Below are 10110 nucleotides of genomic sequence, written 5' to 3'. Positions count from 1 at the left end.
GTCTAGTCTGTTTGAACTTACTTGAAAAGAGGTTCTGTCTTTTTTGAATCTTCACTCATTTTGGTTTGTTCAAGTCTGAAATAGATCAATAAGTGTTAGGAACTAAGTGCAAGCTACTGTGTTTTAAGGAAGCGTTTATTCCATCCCGAGAATTGCCATCCAACGTGCAAAAAGAGACTTAAAAACATTTGTGTCGGGAATGCAACGTACTGTTTTAAACAAATGAATATCAGGAGAATAAAACTTTTATCTATTCAAATGTTGTTTCTTTCTTTTTCTTACGACGTTCGTAATATGCATTGCTGGGTGCGAGTGGTAAAAATTCTCTATTTCCTTCGGTTTAAGATGGGCCCAAGGGGACTTTTACAGAATAAAACCTGCTCTTTCCTTTTGAACACTTGTTTTATTCTTCTTTATTCCACCCATTTGTTTCGATATTAGATAAATAGCAGTCACGTGGTAGGGTATATCTTTGAATGATTGCTGTAAGTCAAGGTTGATTGAGATTGAGCGTTTTGATCGATTATTGTACTTTGTCGATTTCGCTTGCTGATGTTAGGCCGATTTCAAGATGCTTGTTAGAACTTGTTACTTGTCTTGTTATAAGTTTATTATACAGACTTTAGAACTTAACGACTACTGACATATAAATTAATAGGTACTTTAAACAGTAAATTACTACCTTTTTTTTCTTAGCTTTTTAGCTACTTTTAATGTCTCCCGCACTGAGGAATTTGAGGCGTTCACGAACATACAAGTCACATGTACAAAGTCACCCAGACTCAAAACAAGCATTCGTGGATCACACAAACGCTTTGCTTGACAATAATTCATAATCCCTAGCCGTCGAACAATGACAAGAGAAAAACCAAATTTTCCTCCACCAGCCATCCAACAAATTCCTAAACTAAGTAAACGCTACATCTATTTTAGATGATAAACACGTAGCTTTTAACAAAACAAAAGGGTATCGATATCCGGTCAAAGTGATTTCAATTATTTAGCTTGTCCGCGCCAGTTTGACCTAGATAAGTGATTCGCTGACAGTCACTAGGTAAACCTGATGCGGTACAGTCAACAGCAAAAGCTCGAAAACGCTATCAGATTTACAATTATTCAGTACAATCAAATACAAAATGGAATTGGGACCGACGCGAAGTATCTTCAACACCAGAATCCTACTCAGTATTTACTAGATACCAAGATAGAGATATTTTTTTGAATGTTTGAAGTTGTGAATGTTTTTTAGTGGATTGATTTTAGTCGCTGATAGTACTGCATCGTTCTGAATCGATTGTGAACCGCTAACGATTTTATTTGGAGATGTTCGGGTTTTCAGAATACATTCTTGCTGACACATCTATTTGGTTTTTGTTTTTCGGCATTTCAACTGTCAGATGTTTATTAGTTTTGCACTTGCGTTTCCTAGTATTGCGGAGGTAACAAAAATAGTTATATTGATTTGCCACATCGTTCTACCCTTATAATGTGCTTCTCTAAAATAGTGACTTATAATAAAAAAGTCATCTATATATATAAAAATGAAATGCTGTTCGTTAGTCTCACTAAAACTCAAAAACGGCTGAACCGGCCTTTTTTAGTCTTGAAGTATTCGTAGAAGTCCAGGGAAGGTTTAAACGGTGAGAAAATTCGAAAAAATTGCGGAAAAGGCGAAAAAATAACAAATTTAATTTACTAAGGTAAAGGCACCATATTTCGATATTGTAAAAAAAACGGTCTTATCAAAGCAAGGTCTTATTTAATTAATAATTTAGCTGTTTTTTTAATAATTTATGTACACACACAAATAGTCTTACAATTAATGATGGCTTTAGTATGTGTAGGTTTTTTAATAATCGCTCAGTTTAAGGCTAGCAGCTACTTGAATGCATGTTTCATACTAAATTTGCTAAATAGTGTTTAAGATGATAGTTTTATATTGTGTGAGTTTTTGTTTAGTTCAAAATAATATGAGGTTTATATTTTTTATCGAAAACACTTAACTCTTGAGTATTTCTTCACGAATTGAGGAGAAAATTAAGTTTTTAAATACCGAGCCTTTTTAAATACTAAGATTGATTTAAAATCCAAAGACAATAAAGAGATTTGCCTTTCTCCTTTCCTAAATATTTTTTACACTCAGAATTAGGAACAAAATGCATTGGAATTAGAATTTTTAAATCGGAATAAGGTGTTTAGACTTCTTTACATTTTACACTATTTAACATTTTTTATCTTTTATACAGTCAATCTGTGAGTATATTTCAAAATTAAGATAAATAACACTTCTAGGCATATTAAGCACTCAATTTATGCTCTTTTAAGTTATAATGAAAACACCGCGGAATTCGGTGCCTTTACCTTACTCTCCTGTCAAACATTTGACATATTTTGATGTCTGTCATAGTTTAAAAAGTAAATTAAAAGAAGTCTTTATTGTTTTATATATTGTCATAAAACCTACGTAGTAGCCAGCGGACGAGTCACTTACATTTTACTTGATCAGGTAACTTCGCAATAAAACTATAACCATGACTAAAGAAAGGTAAATCTTTCCCAACGTTTCAAAGGAGCTAAAATATGGAGGATCATAAGGTCCCAAGAATCTATCGAAGAGCGTCAGGAGAGAGTTGATGCTGTTCGGGAACATCAGGCTGCAACTCGCTCCGTAGCGTTAATTGCGTTTCATATCTCAGCGTATCTACGCATCTGCTTCTAGATCTCTAGAGGCAAGTGCAGAACATGCGCGACAGTCCGCTGAACGTGAACGTCACGCATTGTATCGCGAGTCGGAGACGTTTACTGATAGAAAATTATGCTTGAGTACTCAGCGAATTTGCATATCTACTAATAAGTCTTTTGAAACAAGTGATGAACGTGATGGTCAACAGTTTGACCGAGATAAACATAAATTGTACCGAACACTCACACACTAAAATATTCATAATCAATTAGAAAGTCAGAAAGAGAGAATAACTGGAGAACGGCATTAAGAGACAGAAAAAGAGCGCAACGAACATTTGAATTCTGATCGCCTTCGACATTCTTTGAACAATGTCGAAATCATCTGACATAACGTATCGGATGTGTCTCAAAATGTTGCCGCAAGGCATGGCGGCCTTTCTTAGGTTGATAAGGAACGGAGAGCATTTTCCTATACTCCTATGATTGACTGCGCTACAGATTCCGCCATCAGATATGGTTCGGTATATATTATGAAGGTGTTAAACGGCAAAAAGAAACAAACGGTATGTTCTTCTCAGTTAGGAAAGTACGTATTGAAATATTAAAAAATCCTTCAGAAATATTAAGACTGCTAAGCGGTGACCTTTCACATTCCATCTTTTGGTGCAACAGATTTAAGGAGGCCGATTTATGCTGACATTGAATGTGCAAGCCCAAGTTTACCACCTTATTGGTCATGATTGCCTAAAAATTAACCAAAGGTTTTACAAATATATTTCGTATCGAATTATCATGACCAGAAACAACACGAGAAAATGACCCACCGTCTCATATTTCTGGCCGGTAGAAGCACGCGATCGGTGAGTAAAGGATTGAAACACTACCATCATCTTGAGGACTTGCTGCCACGTCCCCACGCTATTAGACGACTTTGTTTGGGTATATACAGTGTGTATGAAAAACCCTGTCCAATCTTTGAAGGAAAAGTGACTTGCCAGAGGTGCAAAAAAAATAACATGACTTTCTATTAGTAAAGTTTAATTTTTCCTATATGCACGCACATAACCTACACATACCTACTTATATTATGAAGCTGAAGAGTTTGTCACGCTTGAACGCCCTAATCTCAGAAACTACTGAGCGGTATGAAAAATTATTTCAGTGTTAGTCCATTAACTCAGGAAGGCATATGATATATATCTACTATCAATCTATGATTAATAGGAGCAGATCAGTAATGAAATATGTTATAACTAAGGGCAGAAACGCAAAAAACTAATCCGATTTAAAAAAAATCATAAGTTATATTTTCTAACCACGCGGACGAAGTCGCGGGTAACAGCTAGTAACTCAATAAAAATCTCTAGTGTTAAATATCAAGTCAATAAAAGATAGCAGATTCTTCCATTAAAAATAGTTTTGGTAATATTATCGTTATTAGCTGAACATAAGAATAGATCACATTAATCATATGAGCAACCAAATATTAGTAGACTACCAAATCTCCTTTTCCATCAATTGTATTGTACTGTCACCACATAACAAAAATATACAAACATTTTCCGGCCGAAAATAAAACAAAAAGCACCATTTATTTCCCCCATTGGCCTTGAGCTTGACACCAACACTTGCCAATGCTAGTGACAACCTTATCGCCCATACATTACTTTGATTTGCTAACACAGTTCAATGCCAGCCCTAGCTTCACTTAGCCAACATCATTCATAATATCAACCAGTTATATTCAATGGCTGTAAATAAACAGTGCAAACATGTTCCGCGTACTTTAACTTCGAAGTTATATACTTTTGAACAAACTAGGCATGTGCTCATAAACAAAGTATGTATGAGGACTGGAGAACTTTGGAACGATACCTCGAGTTTGCGCACCTAGGGTTGCCGACTCGCCACAGATTTCCTTTTCAATCGCGTTTTAATTTTAAACTTTGACTTTTCGAACGTACAAACAGTGGCGTTTTAACTTTCTACGTTCGAAAATTGAACGTTAATGTTCGTTTCGTTGAAAAATTAGTGTAACATTCGGAGATCGCAGATGTGTTTGTTGCTTTTACATTTTAATGCGTGTTTCAGAGATGAGCTTAATTTTAATACTGTGCTTTAACACAGAGATTTTGATTAAATGTTGATTTTTTTTTAAATCGGACTTAGAGTATTTTTACTTCATTATACTTTTTATTACCATTTAATTTTCCGATTAAGAACTTCAAGGTATTTTGCATTCACAATCCGTAGACTGTTTTGGAGATCTGAGTTACGTGTTTTCAGGCTTTTAGCCTGACTAAGCGCATTCTATCAATGCTTCCCTGGCACTATTGATATTGTCCTACAAAACTTACATATCTGCTTATAACATTGCAAACCAAAAGGTCGCTTTTTAATAAATACATAAAAAAGGAACGCCTCCATCCAATACTCCCGTACTTTCCGTTCAGTATTGAGACCATTGTTAACATAGACAGTTATTACTTTTTCAATATCATATGTTAGAAACAAATGCTTTTGTATTGGAATGTATTGTTGAATAACCTATTATGCCAGTTTAATTAGTTTAGTATTTATTTTTATACCAACTTAATGTACATAAGTAAAGTAACAAGGTAAAATGTGGTTTTCAAACTGTTGGTATTCGATCCGAAATAAACACCCGAAAACATATTCAGATATTTTCGCGTTTATAATATAAGGGCGTAGTGTGATTAAATCAATTTCGTGTTTCGTCAAAATAGGCAGAAAAATAATTTTCTTAGCCGTCCCAACTTTTAATTCCCGAGTTTAATTTCTTTATGTTCTGGGTAATTGCCTAAAGCGATACCCGTGTGTTTTAGTCGCAACCGCTTTCACTTTTGTCAAACTTACTTAGATTTTTTTAGGATATATTGCTGTTCAGAAAGTCAAGCTTGTTGGATTGTGTTAAGATTCAAATTGCTTTACAGATTAGAGTATATTGGGGATGTTTAAACACATAATTAAATTGATTCTGGAGTAATATTGTTAGATTGAAAGTGATTAGTGAGTTAGAAGTGTCGGGACATTTATTTGATGACTTCTTTAACAATACATTCATATTTTCTATACATTTAGTAAATATAGCACTTCGGTAATTACTAAATACGTTTTGTTTTAATATTCTAAATAGTTTCAGTATTTTATATCTTTAAAAATATAATGCCAGTAAACTTGTTGCTATCTTGCTGTCTTGAATTTTATTTTATGAAAGTTGATGTGAATAATGAATTTTGTTTGAAGCTTGTAAATCGTGATTTTCCGACCGTTAAAAAACAAAGTTGAGTCCAGCAATAAAAAGGCCTTTTAAAATAAACATTGTCTTTCATAAAATTGCCTGAAAGAAAACAAGCATGTCCAATTAAAATGGCATGGATGAACGAACGTACTGCGGTAACAATGATTTACAAAAATGAACCTTAAGACTTGGGAATAAGGCGGATTTAATATCAATGACAGTGATGTCTAGTTGGCTGTTGACTCTTATATTTTTTAAGTCATATTTAATTTCTTATTATTATAAAATGCCTTACATCTGTCAAAAGAGGAAACTATATTTTCTACTAATATTTTGCGCGGTATATGTGCTCTCAGAGAAAGACTCCCTGTTGTTGAAAAGCGACCGCACTACTGAAGTGTAAAGCACCGTCTCGTTTTCACAAGACTTAGCTGCTTACAAGTTAAAATCTCCGAGCGCTGATAAAATCGTTCAAATGTACTGAACTAGTCTAAGCCCTTACTCAGTTCATAGTAATGGCTCAGGTAAGAAATATCTCCAAGAGTAATAGAAAGGATTTTTTTTGGTTGCCGTGAAATTTTCACAGATTTCGTATATTTGCTATCGCTATAATACTAATAATAAAATTAAAGATCGAGGCTTAACAACTATTGTTACGTTGATAAATTTGATGGTGGATGGCAAAGTCTTTGTCTCCCCACCGATTTCGCTATAATCGAGCTGCCGAAGATAGATTTCGATGGCTTGCAATTTGGGAGGCCTATGTCCAGCAGTGGACGTATATGGGCTGATGATGATGATGATCCGATTTTGCTAGTCTAACTCACACTTGAACCGTTCTCATTAGAGCAATACTCCATGGTAAGATTAAACCAACAAAACAATATTTACAATTTACACATCCATAGCATTCAGGCCACTTTATAAATCGGAATAATTAACGGTTTCCCATTACACATAACATTAACGTAAAAAATCCTCTTGTTTCTCGTTTTCGTTGTTGTGATTGGGAATTACGTATCCATTAATTGTGTGGTCGCGACTCTGGATGGTAGACAACATTGAGCTGATTACTGAAAGTAATATGTTTTATTTTGGATCAAATTTTTGCGAGGAAAAAATTGTTTTGTATACATGGACAATTTTTAGTTTTAGTTTGGAGTCCATTTGGTTTATTCGTATAATTCTGTTTCTCTTGCAAAGCAAGAGCAGAAATTGGGATAAAATCTACGATAAGTTCGGGTTAGCTTTCAGTCTTTCTGGATATATTGATGAAAATACTTTGTATATAAATGAAATCCTTTGGAAGTAATGTTTTGCTTTCTGAATCTTACTTTGCTAAATGTTCGAACTCTATATTTCAGCTCTTTGGGCTTCTTTTCTCAATTACATGATTCGAACCTCTCGGATTGGGTTTATGACAATTTAATAACTAATATTAACAATTAGTTCCAAATAACTATTATCAACGTGTTTGTTATAATACACGCGTAAAAGAGACGTTAATATCTATTATGTCTATTCATATCTTAATAAGAGACAAGAATACCTTCGAAAACAAAAAACAATCAAATTACGCTGAAGATCACTCGGCATAACAAACAAAAACTCGTTACGAAATTAAATATGATACGCGAAAATTATTCACACGCGACCTGGAGGATTTACGTAACCATACCCAAACGTAAATATGAGAGAAATCTGTAGGGTTAAAACAAGCCTGGCTTTAGGCAATTTTGGCAGCCGTGGCATTGCAAACAAAAACTTTGCTGTTAGGGAACCATCTCATGGGTGAATGAATCGCTTGGAATAAGGTAAGGTTATGAAAGTGATATTTTGTAACTAGAGAAGGTCCATACATGTTATAATAGTGATAGCGCAGTAAGGGCAGAAATACATTTTGAAAATGTGGTAGTGGACGAAACAAAAGAAGATTTATACAGGATAATAAAATACCACATACTTTTGACAACAACATTGGCAAAGACTATTTTAAATCTATGTACTCATTTCGTCAGAAAGTCACTGGAGCAGATGCTTCCTAAATATTTTTGGAATCATAAGCATTATAAAGAATGACACAAAACGGTACTCGGCCGCGCCGTTTTATAACTATCGTTACTCAGTGTTTTGTTCAACTTATTATGGAACAAGAAACTTTTACAAATTATTTATTTACAGTTAACTAATATATATTTATGTACAATAAAAAAGCTGGATTTCAAATAACATATGCACTTGAACTACAATGAAATACATAAAAACAAAAATAATGCATCAAAATCTCATCGGAATGTAATTTTTAGATACTATTTTGATCAGACAACTGTTTGACTAAAGTAATGACATAGCAACATAAGCTTGCCAATGAAAACGGTGCTTAATATTCAAAGCTGTTTTTATCTAAATAAAAATATTGGCTGAGGTCTCATTTAAACTAAAATTTGGTACAAAATTTGTTATAACTTACAAAGTAATTTAAGATTATTAAAATATAAGTTGTTAGTCTAACATTTTCTGAGCAAACAGTTCTTCAAATTTTGTTTAGTACGAAATCTAGAGCAGACGTAATTGATGTAGCTTTAAGAGTTTCAGTTTCATGAATTTCATGGAAAATGAGGAATTTAAGAGCTTTAACTGTGAATTTGTTGCTATGTTACGAAACATACTGTCTAGTTTGTTATTGATAGGTATATGTTAGCGTTCAGATGTTAGATTTTATTTTATTGCTGTTCTGTTGTTTTTTTATTTAATTTAAAAATGTATATTTTTTAACTTATTGTTGTTTTTTAATGAAAAATATTTAAAATATACTTAATTATTTTATTTAACTTTGAGACAAAACTTTTAACAATGTTAGCGCTAGTGACATCTACAGAGTATGTAATGCGTAGTGCTGCCTACCACCACAGACTAACAAAAAATAGTGAAGGTAAGAATTTACATTACAACACTTATAGCAAGTTATTGCATTTTTGTGTAGGTAAATATATAACACAATTAAAAAGTTTTCGAGAGATGAGAGTTGCCTGCCACAAATCGAAATTGTTTCCACGGGAACATTAAATCGGGATAAAAACTATCTGAGTACCATCCGTACTAGTACGACAGGATTTAAATACATTATAAAGTTAAGGATACAATGTATAATTAGCCTAAAACTCCAGACCCTTAAATCCTCTACATAAGGTTCAAAATCGGTCACTTTCAAAACTACGCGAAAATGATTTACTCGTGTTATAAATATATTCATCAGTGCATTTGAATGTATGTTCACTGGACTTGATCGTCAATAGCTATTGATGATAATCGGATATAATGAGGATTTGATTTGAACTGTCAATTCAAATTTTGAACTATTTGAAGCCGATTTCGAATTAGAATGATGAGGAGAATGATTGACACAATTATTTAGCCGTAACTGCTTTCAAAAGAGATGAATGCATAAAAGAGTCCATCGGTCAGTCAATAAATACTTCTTCTTTTTGTCTGTCTGATTTCGATTGAAACGTCATTATCTGTACTTAAATTAGACTTTTGCACATTCTAATTTCCATCCTATGGTATCCTTCACTGACAGTCATTCAAGTAAAACATCGTAAGGTACCCTGGATTCTATTGGGATCTGAAATTTGAAACCCACACTTAGTTACCATATGATCAATGCTCAACCATCTTCCTATGCCCAGCAGTTCCAGAATTACATGCTGGTATTATTATTAGTGTTATTTGTCATCTCATACTTAATATATATCTAGACTGATTATAATTATTTATAATCCTTGCTCTTTATTCCACAAATACGCGATAAATATTTTCACGAAACTTTACCTCTATAAATTATTTCAATTAAAATCAGTTGAAATAAAGCTAGCATTTTGTTAGAACGTAACAGAACACGTAGTTTAGACGTAGTTCGTAGTTGTGTGTTCTGAGGTCGACGGTATTCGTCCGCGGTTAGTTTTTACTAGTTAACAATACAAATATAAGCCCACAATGCACACAGAGCTATGGAAGGATGAAACAGCTGTTTTATTTTCAGAAGATGACAATTTTTTTATTGAATTACATAAATTTTTGAAGAGTTTTAGCACAGGGTATTAATTTAGTTCATTAAAAAATGTAACAACGTTTCTATGGGTTATAATTTTTAGTTTTGTAAA

The sequence above is a fragment of the Trichoplusia ni genome, chromosome 8, assembly GCF_003590095.1.
Source record: "Trichoplusia ni isolate ovarian cell line Hi5 chromosome 8, tn1, whole genome shotgun sequence".
Taxonomy (NCBI): Eukaryota; Metazoa; Arthropoda; class Insecta; order Lepidoptera; family Noctuidae; genus Trichoplusia; species Trichoplusia ni.
This window is presented reverse-complemented; position numbering follows the sequence as displayed.